The sequence below is a fragment of the Numida meleagris genome, chromosome 5, assembly GCF_002078875.1.
Source record: "Numida meleagris isolate 19003 breed g44 Domestic line chromosome 5, NumMel1.0, whole genome shotgun sequence".
Taxonomy (NCBI): domain Eukaryota; kingdom Metazoa; phylum Chordata; class Aves; order Galliformes; family Numididae; genus Numida; species Numida meleagris.
In genome coordinates, this window is record NC_034413.1 from 45713901 (window position 1) to 45730472 (window position 16572).

Sequence of the window (16572 nt, forward strand, 5' to 3'; positions counted from 1 at the left end):
ATTTTGTTCTATCTTAAGAATAATCCAGAAAGATTCAAGTTGTTATTAGTTGATTGACTGTTCCTCCAGCTGGAATTTTGCAAATGCTGTAGGATGCTGTGTAGTCTAGAGCCCACAGTCTTGAGATATTAAAAATGCAAAGATTCTGTTAGCTGTTTCCTGGAGTGCCGGAAGTAGAGATTGGAGCTTGGTGTTCGTATCCTCTCATCCTCAGCCTCAGCCACTTTTCAGTCAGAGTGAGTGGAAATTCTCATGCTTTGCAAAATGACCCCTAGATAGATTCATTATTCTTACACCTTCTGTTTTCATGAAAAGAACCTCACCATCTTAAGTTCAGATAGTACCTGTATATACCCTTTAACTGCACGTTAAAAGGACCAGCAATTTCTTTGGGTATGTTTGGAGATGTGTATTTACTCTATTGTCTTTGTCCAACATTTATTTTGGGACTCTTGTAAACTGTCTGCCCCCTCATGCCTACAGAATACTTTCCAAATTCTGAGATAATTTGAAGGCAACTTCATTAATTCTACATTCATTCATAATGACCATTTAAATAGAATTTAAGCAACTAAAGAGATAAATGTTCTTCCTCATTGGTCATAGATATATTGTTGTAATTAATCATTTAAGTTAAAATAACATCAGGATCAAAAACAACAAAGTCATTTTTAATTATGGTTTCTTTTTTCCTCAAGGCTGCATTCCTGGCACTACACATAAATTAATCTCACAGCAGCTGAGTGTTAAGTGTATGTCTTTGCATGACAAGTAATGCATTTGCAGGATACATGGGAGAAATCCCTGGCAACAAGAGCTGAGCATTACTAGTTCATACTATTGTTGAAGCAATGCAGGTGTTTTTTTCCTCATAACAACAAATGGTGGCTGTAATTTTTAGAGAAGCTAAAAACTTATATTACATTAGAGAACTGAAATTTGGTTATAAAGAAGCTGTCTGCCTCATGCAACAAAAGAAGCTGGTGTTTCTTTATTCGAAGCCACTGATGGATTGATTTATCTTTCCAGTGTATCATCTTGGCCTTTCTTGGCCAGCTTCTTGCTACATAAATATCTGGTTTTAAGTGTTCACAGAATTCTGTGGGAACTTAGCTAAGGAAAGCTACCATTTTTAAATAATATAATTTATAAGGTGCATGGTTGGGTCAGGTTAATTAAGATAGTAATAGAATGTTTTGATTCAGCTATTACTTTTGAGAGGCAGCAGTAGACTCATGTTGCTGTGGGCGTGTGGCCCAACCTAGCTCCACTGAAGTTGAATTAGATCACATCATGCTAATTTTGGAAAGTTGTAACCCTCTTCTCTCTCAGTTCTTACCTTGGATTGCTTGTTCTGAGAGAGTAGCATCCAGTATTAATTTGTAGTCGAAATGCCTTTTCTTTCAGCTGGGTTTTTCTTGGCAGGTGCAGAGCTTGGTCAGCAAAGTTTTTAGCGGTTGTTTCAGCAGTTCTTCCATTTCTGCGTCGTATAAGAAAACACTGTAAATGAACATTCTCCCCTACTTGCGTGGTACTTGTCCTTCTGATGATTTTGATATATAGAAAATGGAAAATTACAAACCTTTGCAATGTTTTGAAAGATGAAGGCAGGAATGATCCACATGAGGACTAACATTTATACCCTTGAAATAACAGGGAGTAAATCAGACACATCTTATGCAGCTGAGGGTTAAGGGTTAAGACGCTGTATGTCATCAACGTATCTTCACTATGTTATGAGGCAGGGAAATGTATGTGGAAAAGTAGCAGTAAATATTAAGGCAGTAGTTAAGGACCTACTTTTTGTGTAGTAGGACAATAATATGCCTCCTAGGAAGTTATTTACTGGGCCATTGTAGAAAATGGAGCTACGAGGGGAGAAAAAGTAGAAGTGAAAGTTGCTATGGGGAACAAACAAGCAGTATTATAGCAATTAGTAATCTTTCTAGATGGTTATGTAGAAATTCAAGTGAAAGTCTTAGTTTCTGTACAATCAGTGGAAGGTTTCACAAGTCATTCAAGATAACAGGTAATGCTTGTTGAGTAACTTCAATTCAGTGATTCTCATTACAAACGGATACATCAAAAGCAGAATCTCTTACAGATTGTTGTTAGTGGCACTTAATGTTTTAACTTCTAAGACATCGTATTCTTTTGAGATTAAACTTGCATCTACTGAATTTAAAATTAAAGCTCTGATGTACAACTGGAGCTTGAATATGAAGGCGATTCCTACTTAGAAAGCTGTACATGTAAATTTTGTCTCTTACAGAAACAATCAGGAAGGTGAAATTGGAATGTTTTACTTACATTGAGATTGAAATATTTTGGAAATATTTGGAAATGTTTCAAAGCTTTTACTATGCAGCAAAACCACAAAACACTTAAAACTATGTTAAATAAATGTTTGTTCTTATTTTAAATTGGAGAAACATTTTAAGTATTATGCTTACTACCAAAAAACACAACTTTTATACTGTATTCCCTGTTGCTTTATCAATCTGCTGTTTGAAGTGCACCAGGTAGGAAAGCTGTGCTAGGTAACTTCAGAGCTGTGCTAGCACAAGTCATTTTGATACGACCTGGAAATCCAAGAACAAGGGCCTTTGCAAACTTCTTTTAAAAATATGTTAGAATCTTAAAAAAAAAAAACAAACAAAAAAAAACATTTTTATCTTGAAATACTGCAATAATAATGCATATTACGCTATTGTATTAATGTGTTTGTGAAGTGCTGGCACTATAGCTGCACTTTGTTTCAGAGGGCTTAAAGCATTTTACTTCAGAGTCCATAGAGAGCACAACTCTTCAAGTAGATGTGGGCATAACTTACAATAATCTGAACAGCACTGTTATCATCTTTGACATGTCCTGCATATTTCTAGTACCACATGGCAAATGTTTTATTTGGGTTTCAGACCTATGGTGAAGACAGGAAGCATCATTTTTCTGAAGTGTAGCTAGTGATTTTTTTTGCCTTCCTCAGAAACAGTGAAAAAATGTGCTGTAAATTGACTAGTATCTGTAAATAGGTGGTTCACAGTTCTTGTATGGTGCAGTTCTTGTGGCTGTAATGTGCATATATACTAGAAATCAGCTGCTTAGAGTTGGTATGTTTTATGCACTTCTCAGAGTTTAAATATATGCAAATATCTTTGGCAATACAAATATTGTAATATGTGTTCCAATTTTTTTTTTGAAATGCTGAGTATTTTCTGACTTTCGTATTGACATTAAGTTAATAATATGATGTAATTAGCCTATATCTGTTGTGACAATGCATTTTTGAGCTTTATTGTAAATATCTTATAGATGCAAGGCAAAGGTAAATAAGACTGATGAGAATGGAACTCAACATGTGAGTAATAAAGATTAGAAAAAGATAATAGATTTTTACCTTTTTTCTCCTTGAAGTGAAATGAGGAGCAGGTGAGGTCACTATATTTTTTGTCTTTATTCAGGTACTACAATATACAGTAAACATTATTCTAAACAAATCGTACACTGCCCATATATCTTGAGGGTGAGCGAGAGCTCATGGGAAGTCGAATGGGTGTAGCAGACTGTTTTTTGCAGACATTCATGATCAATGGGTTTGCTGATGTAGTAGTAGTAGACTTCTAATAAATACTTTCTCCACAATTATTAAGTATTAATAAAGAATAATTACTAATTTCTAGCTCTTTTATTTTTGCACCCCTAAAATTTTAAGACTGCATGCTGTAAATCTTTTAAATATCAGAATGAGTTACATATGATTATAATATAGTCAGGAGTAGTCATATCTGGTGTAGTTAATGCTAAGATGTGAGATAATTGTTTATGCCCTTGAAGTTTGAGTATAAAACATGAGAAAGCATCAGTGACAGTTCACCAGTCTTCTGTTTTTTAAGTTGATGACACTGCACTCAGTTAAGCATTACCAAAGTGGGTTGCCCTAGCAAGTTGTATTGACTAAACAAGCCAAGATACTGTACTCTGTTGGCATTATTCAGTCAAACGTGATGTTAGGCTGGTTGCATTCCTCATATTTTATTTATTTATTTCAACCATGGTTCTACTCTGTTGTTCTTTTTTTAAAGATTGAAATGAATGGAGTTTAGATGAAAAGGAACAAGAGCTCTGCAAAGCTCAGTTACAAAGCACTGCTAGGTGCTACCAGCAGCTACTGATAAATTCCCACCCCCAGCTTTGTCTGTTCCTGATACAGTGCTAGTGAGAAAAGTCTGTGTCCGCAGACTGCTGAAATAGTGAGAGGCAAGCTTGGGAGTGGGAAAGCTGAGTACAAAACTGAACACTGCTTATAAATATTGGGTCCATTGTTGACTGTTCAGTACTAATAAACTTACCTATGTGGATTAATATTTAGATCACAAAAATCCTTCCATATATTTTTCTTACTCCTTAATTGGATGTTTTCTCTAAGCCTCACTTGTAACTGTACTCTATGCTGAGCTGGCTGACAAAAGTATCTAATCCTGTGTCATGGTTCTGTCTAAGACAATTTACACTCTCAATTCTGGAACTGGTGCAGTTTTGAAAGAAAGCTTTAGTGGTTTGACACATGTAGCGTGCCTCTGTGAGCTCAGCTGCCTTGCAGGCTCCCTTGCACTGCATGCATGCTTCAGCACCAGGGAGCTCAGCCTCCCGAGCAGAGACAGGCCTATGGGGTGGGTAAAGGGATGTGGGCTCTGCGAAGCTGGTCTTCGGTCACTGGTCTTTTGTGGGCCTTTTTTGGTCAGCTTCTTTATCTAGAGAATATGGTGAGCCTGAAAATCCCATACGTGTTAATTTCTAGCTCCTGTCTTTATGAAATGATGTGCAGTGACTCTTCAAATGGGAGATTACTTGGAGGCAAACCAACAGCAGTGTTTCACAGTCTGGTAAATAAATCCTCTTGGTTTTTAGTAATTGTAGTAAGCCACTCCTAGGAGCATCTGAATTTGTTTTTTAGACCAAGCGTTCTTCAAACAGCTTGAATTCAGTCAGTCAGATGTCAGCGGGCTCCTGCAGAGGCAGATGTGGAGCAGGCCAAACTGAAGTACTCTTCCCCATCCCTGCAGGTGTACCCTGTCCCTGTAGGTATTCAAGGCCAGGTTAGATGAGGCTTCAAGCAGCCTGACTTACTGTTTGGCAGCCCTACCCTGCTCATGGGCAGGGAGTTTGTGACTTGATGATCATTAAAATACTTCCATTGCAAGCCATTCTATGATTTCCATGTGAGTGGGGTGGTGGTGTATGTTTGTCTGTGTGCAACACTTTACCTTGCTGCACTTCTCATTTTGACTGAATTTGTGAGAAGAGATACAATTTTTAAGGCCAGCTGTTGGAAGATTGCAGAATATATGGTTTTGGCTTTTATACTTTCAATATAAGAATAGATATGGATCTTTTGAATAGTGAATGTAATCAGATTTGTGTAGAAAGTTCATATATCTCTTTCTCAGAAGCCTATTTTGATCATCTGTGTTTTCATTTGGGATATTAAGGTATTTATTCTGCAACTGACATTTGATAATTTGAAATGAATCAATATATTAATTAGTCTTAGAATCTAACTTAAACTAGTTTATTTCAGTTAATTTGAGTATTACACTTTTATATGTTAGTTGTGCAGATATATCTAAAGGAGAGAAATTAGAAATTCTATTTGCAAAGGCAAGTCAAGAAATTGTAAGTGGGAAGTGTGAAGACTTAATATTGCTTTAGCTTTTTTATTTTAGCATCGAAGGAGAGATTTGGTATTTTCAGAGAGGCATAAGGGTGGTCTTAATTTTCTAAGATGTGATACAAAGTTGCATTGAGACTGAACTGAAACGTTTAATACTTTTAAATACCTTTGAAGGTTCCTTTGAGATGGTTTCAGTAGGACTGTTGCACGTATCTTAAAGTTTGATCCTACGAAGTATTGCATGTAGCCTTGGTGCTAGGCCAGTTATTTCATAAAAGTTTCTAAAGTATCTATGGGTAGTGTTACACAGCTTTTTTACTTTGGCCTGGATTTTGCCTTCCTTTAGGCTGGTAGCATGAAACTCATTTAGAAGTGTCTGCAAGCCTGTAAATATTTTCCTAGGCTAGCAAAAAATTCCTTGTTCCAGACATATGTATTGACTTCAAACTAAATATACTCTGAGTAAGGGTAAGGGATTGCTGCAGCCTGCATAAAAGCTTTTCACTGTAGTAACACTTGGAACAGGAAATAAGAGTGTTAGATGATTCTTTCCTATGCAGAACCAAAATATTCCCATTTATCATTGGGTGGCAATTCAGAGCCATGTGTGTCAATGTGTGCACAAGCAGGATGTATGTATCTGAGGAATACGTGGTGCTCTAGCTTGGTCGTAGTTCTCTTTCTCCCATTAAAGCGGTAACTCACCATGAGAGTAGTTATAAATAGAGTTTTAAAACTCAGCAAATTAGTATGATTATACTCTAACGGCTGTTCTTTTTCCCTCCATTTCTATTCTCCATGCTTATAATTGCAGAAAGGCAAAATGGATGGTGCTGATTGAGCTATTGTGAATTACATGTAGCAATGTTCTTCCTCTTAGTGCCCATCCAGACGCTGCTGTCTCCAGGATGGCATGGGAAAGCAGAGGAAACTTGGTGAAAACTTATTGCGAAATAAAGCACAGAAAAACACCAGGAGTCAGGGCTAGATGAATATATCGAAAATATCTTAACTGTTTTTTGAAAAGGTTTTTGAATGACTCTGCAGAGTAACTCAAGCTTCCTTGCCTTTGCGAGAACTGCCAGCAGTTCAATCACATGCTTGCAGGCAGTCCTGATGCAGATAGGAAATGTTCACCACCATGCGTAGGTTTGGGTGTGTGGGGCACTGCACACACCCACATCGGACACTCCCAGCTGCAGAGCCATTCATAGCATCTTCGGAGCAAACTAAAAATGTGTGTGGGTGAAATAAATACACACTGTAAACCAAAAGCGTTACGTATCTCCTGAGAGCAGTGCCAGGAGCTCAGGGAGGCGTGCTGTCCTCAGGCCTTGCAGCTCTTGCAGAGTGCTTGTACAGGCACACTCAGTGAGAGTGCCGTGAAAGACGTGCTCAGCTTTGGAAACAGGAGACTTCTTACGTCCTGCCCTAAATAGAGAGTACTTAGCATGTAATTGCAGTAGGAGAGTCTGCATCAAGGAGTTGTTTTTAAACTGATTTGAGATCTCCACTGTAAAGCTCAGACATGCTAATGTTTTTCTTATTTTGATAGAGATCAGTTAAACGTGATTTTATTTTTTATTTTATTTTATTTTTTACAGTAACTGTCAAGCTCTGCTGTAGGGAGAAAGTTTTCACAATAGGCTCAGAGTGTTAAATATCTGTTATAAAGACAATAATGTTTACATTTTGCTAACGGAGGAAAACTCGCCAATTGTAAATCCTATATTTTACTAACTATTCCAGAATAGACCAAGTGAACTAAGGTACCAAGATATGTCTGCACAGCAACTCCCAACTCTGCTGAACTTGGTCCAGTGCTGAATTAGCATGTGATGTTAGAGTCTGTCACAGACTACGCAGAGCAGGGAACAGAGGCAAGCACAGTCCTGCATTCAGTGAGAGTCCACCTGGGTGGTCACCCTGTTATACATGCTCTGGAATAGAAGTTTCCTATAGCAGGGGACGTGCTGAGCTAAATATGTAATTAGCATGCTAGGATCATGCTTCATTTATGTGTTCATCAGAGATGTTCATTTTATGACTGCACACATGCTTGCTAACTTGTGAGTCAGTTGGAAGGTGAGCATAAGCTGCTAAATTTTGAGGTGTTTTTTAGCAGTCTGTGTAAGAATTCAAGAATTCATGTAATTTAGTGATTTACAGTTGCTACTCAAGCAGGACCTGAAGCACATTCAGTATCACAGTGATGTCAGAAGCACACCATATGTCTGTCCACTGTGGTATTGTATTTGTAATTGCTGTTGTGTTATGTCAGTAGCAGTGTCTTATTCCCAAAAGTGCTATTGACACAGTGAAGTTCTATTATATGATGGAGCTCTTGAGTTTGGTAGGTAAGCTTTTTCCATTCTTTCAAGATTATGATTCATTCAAATAGTTACCAAGAAGGTGCCGCTACTGCAGAATTTTGTACTTTTGTTATGATGAAGCAAGTATAATGCCTTTGGAAGTTTCATTATCTACTTACTGCTGAAATTGAGCTATATTTGTTTTGTTTAGGACATAGTCTCTATACGTGTTCTTGATAGCTAGCTATGCTATAGCAGCGCTCTGGACTCCTCAAAAACCTTTCATGAATTTGAAATTTTATAGAGAAGAGTTGATTAGAAAGAAAAATAAATACATATAGTGCAAGCTGAAAGTTTAAAGTCGATTAAAGTCCCCCGTTTCACTTGACAGTCATGTAGTGGAGCTTACAGAATTACATATTGCTAAATCTGATTTAAGACTAGTGTGAGAATGGTGGGCAAAACAATTCGAAAGTCTATTGTCTTAATTTTGGTGGCAAACACATTAAAAGTGGGCAAATTTCATAGTATCTTTGAAATATAAAAGTCCTTTGGTGCCCAGCTGGGAACCAGATGAGTCATATCAAAACCTTGGCTATGACTGCTTGTGTTTTGTGATGTATTAAAGCAAGCACACCTGTCAGGAAGGAGTCATTCTCAAGTTTAAATTAGTTTTGTTTGGCGAAAAAGATTTCTATTCATTTTGTGGGACTTGAGTTTTTTGCCATTCATTTAACAGGATTTCATGGTACATTCAGGATTTGAGTAAATCAGATTGACAGAAGCCTGCTTTGTATTCATTTTTAAAGAGGCTGTGTTTCCCATTCTAATTTCTACCTTATGAAGCAAGCATTTGTATAAACATATCTTCTGAAGTTACCAATCTTAGTCTTAGAATTTAATTGTACAGTGTCATTAAAACAGTTAAAATCAGTACACTGGGCTGTGACAACTTCAGGGTTTCATTTAAGAATTCTTTCAATTACATTGAAAACATGTTTAAAATAGAAGAGCTGCAGATACGGTGTAGTTTAGTATGCACATGGGTTTTGTTCACTCTCTGAAAATAATCTAGAAATCACACAGATTCCAACATTGTTAAAAAAATCAGTTCCATTGGATTGTTCAATGTCTCCACGTTACCTGTTTGAATTTGTGTTGAAATATTTATTCCTGGTTTGAAGCAAGCTTGTTACTGTGGGGCAGACAGAACATGTTATACAAGTGAAGTCAGCTGTATTTCTTGTATGCCCACAGTGTAACACAAATTGATGGCTTTGATAGCCGCCTTCGCACTGGATTGATGTGTATTTGTTTTGGCAGGGGTGTTACCTTCCAGATCTTCCTTCCCCCCGCCTCCCAGTGATCTCCCTGCTGGCTTTCTCACCCAGCTCACTGCTCAGCATAACCGTAGTTGTACTCTGCAGCTGGTGCCACTGTTGGGGTAGAACATGCAACTGGAGCAGAAGGCAGGGAGTGATGCTTGAGCTGGCACTCATTCTGCAAGAAATGAACATCAAACAATGTCTGCATTTCATCTGAAATCAAACACCTAGATCTGTAGAAGGATTTTGCATAAGTGCAAACTAAGGATTGCTGTTTATCATTATTGCCTTTTTCATCTTTATGTTATTTTAAAATAGTCAGAATGTCCTTTGAAGTTAGGGAAGTTACTGTTTTTACGTTGTATAACTGGCTAAACTAAAGCACAGAGAAACAAAGTAACCTACCGAAGATCAGGGTATTCAATATCAAAGCCAGCTTTATAGTTCAAGTTCTGGAAAGTGCTCCCTTCCTTGAAGGGGAAAAAATTGCATTGACACATACATAACATATGCACTTGCGTGCCCTCATATGATCTGTAGTTATGTGTTTGAAGGAGGACACTTCAGCTGACACCTCGGAAACAGAAGCTGTGTGTCAGTGGAGACTATTGATCTTGCTGCGGTCTGCCTGAGAGGAAGGCCGTCCCCTCACCGCATTCTTGTACCCATTGCCCTTCTGCCTGCTGCGTGCTGAATATGCCTTTGCCTCCTTCTGCCATGTTCTGTTGTGTTTGCAGGTTTCCACATCCTCTTCTGTTCTTCTCTTAGTTTCCTTGTATTTAAGGATGTGCCCAAATAGCTGCATCTCATGTATGTGAAATATGTTTGAGAAGGTGGTTCTTCCTGCCAGGAGTTGACTGGACCTCAGTGTTTACCAAGGGTAGGGGTGGAGGGAAATAGCCCCTGTGAAGATCTCTTAGCTGGGGAAAAGGCATCTTTTAGCAGGAACTAGGGGACGTTCAGTGGGTCATTTGCCTCCTCTGCACACAGGCATGCCGCAGTGTCTGGGTGAGAGCAGAGCGAGGAATGGGAGTGAAAGAGGGATGGATGGAGATATGCTGATGCTGACTGAGAGTGCCTAGGTCTCAAGTAAAGGAGGGTAAGAGAATGTTCACTGCATTTCTTGGGGACCTTAGAGCAAGGAGGAGAGGGATTTTTGGCTTTCTGCTTCATCACTCAATACCTTCTAACGGTAATTTCATCTGGGAAGCGTGAAAGGGAATCTGGTGAATGTTAGAAATTATTTGGCCCTGCAGAGAAGATGGAGCATGCGCTTTCATGTTAGACTTTGTCCTCCTAAATCATGATAGGAGAAGCTGGAGCAGATGCATACTACGGAATGCCATGTGGTGTTTGGATTGGCATTAGCCAGACAAACACTATCTTTAGTAACTGTTGCTAAAATACCAGACAGGTTTACCTCACTTCATTTAGCAGGTACTTTGAAATCTAAAATTACAGAACCGTGTACATACAAGAATGTGCACTGTACAGAAAGTATAGAAAAATGTTCTGGAGTCAGAAGATCTAAGTTTTAATACCAAAATACTTGCTAAACTTAAGGATTACTACATTAAGCTGATTTAGGACACTAATTCCGAAAGACTAGGGCAGAAACCAGAAGCATTATGAAGGGCTTTGTCAAACTTGTTCTTGCTGTATGATTTTGCATTGATCTTGGTTTTTCACTTGAACAGATTAGCTGCCTACAATTGTGCCCTATTTAAGGTTTTGTTGCATGGCTGTGGCAATGATTTTGGAATAGCACACCGCACAGTCATGTCTGATAAATGGGTTCAGTTTTCACTGTGTGTTACAAAAGCTGACAGAGGAAAAACATCCTGACTCCTTGCTTGGAGGTACCAGTACCAGGCCCGGAGCCCCACATTGCCTTCCAACAAGCAGGGCGGGAGCAGCTGGGCGAGCAGCATGGCCTCGCTCTCTGCAGCAGCCCCAGACAAAGCAAGCATTGCGCGGAAGCAGACAGTGTGCCTCCAGCCTCAGCTGCGGCCTGGCTCCACGCTCTGTAAACAGCAACATCCGAGGCTCTGGCGTGGCAGGCAGTGGCTGCCCGACTGGTGTGCGTGCAGGAAGCGCCTGCTTGTACAGGCCCGGCTGCGCTGCTCAGCCCTCGCACGGCCCTCCTGCCAGCAGCTGTGGGCTGACAGAGCAAGGCAGCACTGCCAGCTCAGGGATGTCCATCCCGAGCTCACAGCTATCGAAGATACAGAACGTGCGGGCGTGCTGGATCACAGCTGCCTCCTTTAAAGGAATTTGCGGTTTTGGGTTCACATGTTCATATGAAAATACACATTCAGTGTTTTGATGTCATTTCTGTGCTTTATTTTTAGTACAGCAATATGCCTAGGAACATTAAGAATATGAAATATGTAGTTATTGAGCCAGCTGGATTTCAAATAACTTTAAAGAAGCTTTATGAAGCATGTTTTTTTCCTCTGTTGCAGCACGTGTGTTTTTTTGTTCCAGTTTTTACAGACCATGGCCCAGTGCCATTATGTTACTGCCGCTGTTAGCACTTGGTGCAATGAGGGGGAAGCCCTGTGGGTCCAAGGGCTATAGAAGGATATAATGTAGATGTTTTTCCAGCCTTTTTATTATTGAAAAAAAATCACAACTGTTTTATTTTTATATGGAAGATGTTCACAGTATGTGGTTTAGTGTCCAAATCAGCATTTGGTTAAGCTTGAATGCAGGGCTCAGGTCTGCACTGAAGCGCCATTTGCTTAAAGTAAGATATTTCCTTTCTTTCTTTAGTTAGTGAATGTTTAGCTGTGTCTAGGGCACTTCAGAAAGGTGATCTAAATCTGAGATTGGCTTTGAGTTGCTGTTAAATGTACATACATCATGATTCGAAGGGAGTATTCAAGCAGTGTTAGAAATGACACTGAAAGCTCACAGAAGAAAAGACAAAGAGGTTGGGTTGGGTTTTTGTCTACTCAGGAGTTATTTTTCCAGAAAGGTGGCAGGCTGCTAATTTGTGTCCCTTTATCTACTCATCAAAGGAAGAGCCACTAGAGATTGCATAACCCACTTCTCTACCAAAGAAATTACCACACATGCTTAATTCTTAAATTTCATGTATCAGTGCAGCCTTCGGTTTTCAAAACAAACAAAAAAGGTGAATCCAATATATGCAGGCTGGACTGCTGGCAGATGCTCCTCTGGAAAAGGACGGGAACTGGGGAAGGGGATCCACCTCTGACCTCTTGGACACAGGGAGCTCCCGTCCGACCTGCAGGCTGACAGCAGGTTTCCAAAGGTGTCTGCCTGACTTCAGCTGTAGCAGGCTTCCTCTGAAGCACACTATGGAAAATCATACAGCTTAAGCTCTAAAATCTGTAAGTTCATGCATTTTCTGAGGAGCTCAGGGGAATCTGTGATGCATCGTTGCCAGGTAGAGATAGTACTGCAGCACTTATGGGCATCTCGTGCTTACTGAAAGTCCAGGGTATGGATGTCTGCAAGATTACCTGAGATTCTGTTCACCTCTGAAATGACAGAAATGTTAGCTCTCCAGATGTGGAGAAAAGCACAAAAAGATGCTATAAAGGATACTTCATAACAATGTACACATGATTTTATATTACAATATGATACTGAATGCAAACTGGGAAGATACTGGTGACTGCTTAAACCTTTTCTTCAAATAATGGCATGACTGGAAATAGTGCAAACTTTCTGCTCTAAGCTTTTCATTCTGCAATAGAAACTAAGGATTTGCTCTTGAGTCCGGGCAAGAAACATCCATTTTCAGTTAAGAAAGAAAATTGCCTTAGGTTTACTGCTTGGCAGGGTTGTTTTGCTAAGGAATGTTGCACCATCTCTCACAAAAAAATACTCTTCCCATCGAGCTTTTCATCTGTGCCAGCACCACATGCTCGATCTTCTTCCACAGAAGTTTCTTTACTGACCTCAGCCATTGTGTACTCAGATGCTTGGATGTGAAATAGTGTTTCTTGCTTGAACTTTGCTTTGATTATTGATGGTAGTCACAGTGATCTGTATTAAATATTTACATTTTACACTGTCTTAGGTTATTAGAAAATTTTGATGAGGATTTAGATTTATTAATAATGTGTCAAGTGCTGACAGAAGGATGCAGTCTCACTTCAAATTTACAGATGCTTAAAACAGAAATACTATAGTAGTTGTTTTAAAGCATGCACCTGTAAAAGCTTAGGAGAATGGCAAAAATTTGCAGGGAAAAAAAAGTTTAGGAAATGCTGTTTTTCTCTTCCATTATTCACAGCTGGCTATATGGACAGCAGGGTTGCCTTGGGGAACCCAGCCCATGGCAGGGGAGTTGGAACTTCCAACCTAAGGCATTCTGTGATTGGATATTTTTATGGAAAACTGGAAATAGCTCCTCCTGGAGTTCATTGTGGAGGTCTGTAGAGAATAACTCAAGATGTACTGCAGCCTTGTGGTATCAGCTTAACTGAAAATGTGGGTTTGAATGCATTTAGCTGTGTGACTGGGTTTCTTCTTTGCATGTTGAAAAGCTTAACGTGATATCTAAAAGGCCACTAATGTACGTTTCTCACAAGTTCTCTGCTTAATTTTTTTTGTGTTCTTCCCTGAACCGATCAAATAAGATTCACTTAAAATAATTTGAGTCATTTTGATATGTAGTTTATGTTGGATACATTCTTGTTATTTGCTCCAACATGCTGAAGACTGAGCTGGTCACATTGCAGGACAGTGGATCAGCAGTTGAGGTAGTGCTCGGTGAGAAATGGTTGACCTGGCTTGCATAGTAAGGTCCATTTCATATAACTGTGTGTAGGCTGAGCAGATAAACAGATCATTGCTTATATGTTATGCACAGATGTTTTGTAAGGAACCACAAAGTATTTAAATTAAAAAAAATAATAATAATCACATGAGTACAAATAAATATTTTTTCTTTTCTTAATGAAGAAACTGGGTAAACCATCCTTACCATGACACTGTTAACCTGGCAGAAAACACAAAGAGGTTTAAATGTATGGGCTTTTGGAATAGTTGATAATCGTATGTTTTTTCAAAAATCTGAGACCTTATTGTCATAAAAGTTATACACAGCAAGTGAGAAAAGAAATGAGACTTGAAAAGCAAGTAGCATCAATCATGCTTACAGAGTCCCTTTTGCAATTTGCAGAGCGGGTTTACGGTCATCTGCAGCTGAAGGCCATATTGCCTACACACTTCAGCCTTTCCTCTTGTGTTGTTTTTATGATTTAAAAGTAAGGTTTCCCTCATGCTTCTGATCTCATCCTTAATATCATTAACATTCCTAAATAGAAAAGCAACTTCTGTAACAGAAGTTGCCAGAATAGACTGGCAATGAACATATTGAATTGATCACATCAAAGAAATAGTTGTAGGATGGCGTTAAGACTCCACTTCTTTTTAAAGCAATCTGCATGGGCAGATATCTGAGTCCCTGTGTAATCGTGCTGACTTTGATCAGAGTCCACACAGCTGGAGCTGTTTTGAAGCATCAGATGTTACTGCGCTGTGAAGGTTGAAGGATGGTGTTCTCCTTATTTTTTGGTGACTACCATAACTTGGTAGTTACTTGGTGATAAGGTAGTTTAATATTTTGGTACCAGCTGGAATGCTGCTTGGCCTCTGCAACATGTTGATACCAGAAATTCTGTGGGAACACAGGTAAATTTTTAAAAACTGGTTTTCATTATAGACGGTACTTGTAGTGTTTCTCTAACATGCTGTTATATGATACTTATCTAAACTTAAACACACACATGTATTTTCTAGATTTATTTACTACTGTGTGACAAGTACACAGCTGTGAGGGATTTACTTGAAAAGCGGGCAGCTGATTTCTAAAAATTTGAATGAAAAACTTTAATAGCAATACATGAGTCTGGCAGAAATTGCTTTCACGTGTGAATATCCTGTATTATGTGGCCACCACCATTTCTGAAATATGGTTATCAGAATACAAATTCCTGTAGGTCTTCAGGGTTGTTTTCATTCTACATATGTACATACTTATATAGAGTGTACGTGTGTGTACCTCTATACTTAACATTCAGAAATTTCAAAGTCTAGGGTTTCATATTCAATCTTTTAAAAAGTAGGAAACAACATAATCACTTTCATTGTTCTAAGGACGTCCTTGTTTGTCTTTATGTTGTGATTCAGTCTTATTTACATAACCAAATATTGCCCCGTGGGATTCCTAGTTTTTTAACATGGCAAACACTCGCTGTTCTCATAACTTCCTTAAGATTTCTCATCCTAACAGCGATCTCTGCTGTGTCCCAGGTTTGATGCCCAGGTGATGAAGACCTTGCAGGCAGCGACAGTGAGCACTTGGGCTATAGTGCTGTAGGAGCTTTGGTGCTTTCTCCTCCTGATTTCCCACTCAATACCTTGCACTTTGACTAATAGTCAACTGTCTGATGCACTGTGAATTGGAAAATGTGGCAATTCTGTGTGGGTTTCCATGGTCTCTCAGCCAAGACTGGAATGTTTTACCTTCACAGCATGGACTTCGGCTCTTGAACTGACAGTAACGTAGGTGGTGGTGGGTAGCTGAGGCTTTATCATAGAAGCATTGAATTGTTTGAAGGGCCCCTTAAAGGCCATCTGGTCCAACTCCCCTGCAATGCACAGGAACACCTACAGCTACATCAGGTTGCTCAGAGCCCTGTGTCTGCAGGAATGGGGCATCCACCACCTCTCCGGGCACCCTGTTCCATTGTCTCACTACCTTTTGTGTAAAAAAAACTTCTTCCATACATCCAATCTATTTATCTGGAGGGAAGATGCACTGGGGGCAAGGGCAGTGAGGGGCAGATGGCCAGAGGTGTCATGGTGTTTGCTGATGGGAAGGGAGGGCACAGGAATCCTGCATCTTCCTTCTGGCTCCAAAGGAAGAGTGCTGTAACGTTTAGAGACTCTTTTGCCATTTGCCATTGTTACCTGGTTTTGTCCCAGTTTCCTTTTTTTCTCAAATGGTTCTTTGGATAAAAGCTGATTTTTAAAATATGGAAACAGAAAACATGCAAAAGAGGATTTCATTTTTGAAAGTTAAATTACAGAAAAATAAAAGAAGAAGCTTTTTCAACCATAGACATGGATTGCAATACTTCAGCACTAATTAATAGTATGAGCTTATGTTTATAGTGGAAAAATTAATCGGAAGGAAAAATATTATTCTTCATGATGTCATTAGCACCGTCTGCATTTTTCTTTCACTGTCATTTCTGAGGAAAGCTAGTAAAGCAGCAGT

General features: G+C 39.2%; 1 protein-coding gene across 1 annotated transcript in view; it reads left to right on the forward strand.

Moving 5' to 3' along the window:
* Window positions 1-16572, forward strand: part of BMPR2 (bone morphogenetic protein receptor type 2) — a 99645-nt gene that overhangs the window by 54388 nt on the left and 28685 nt on the right. The gene's annotated exons all lie outside the window — the stretch shown is intronic.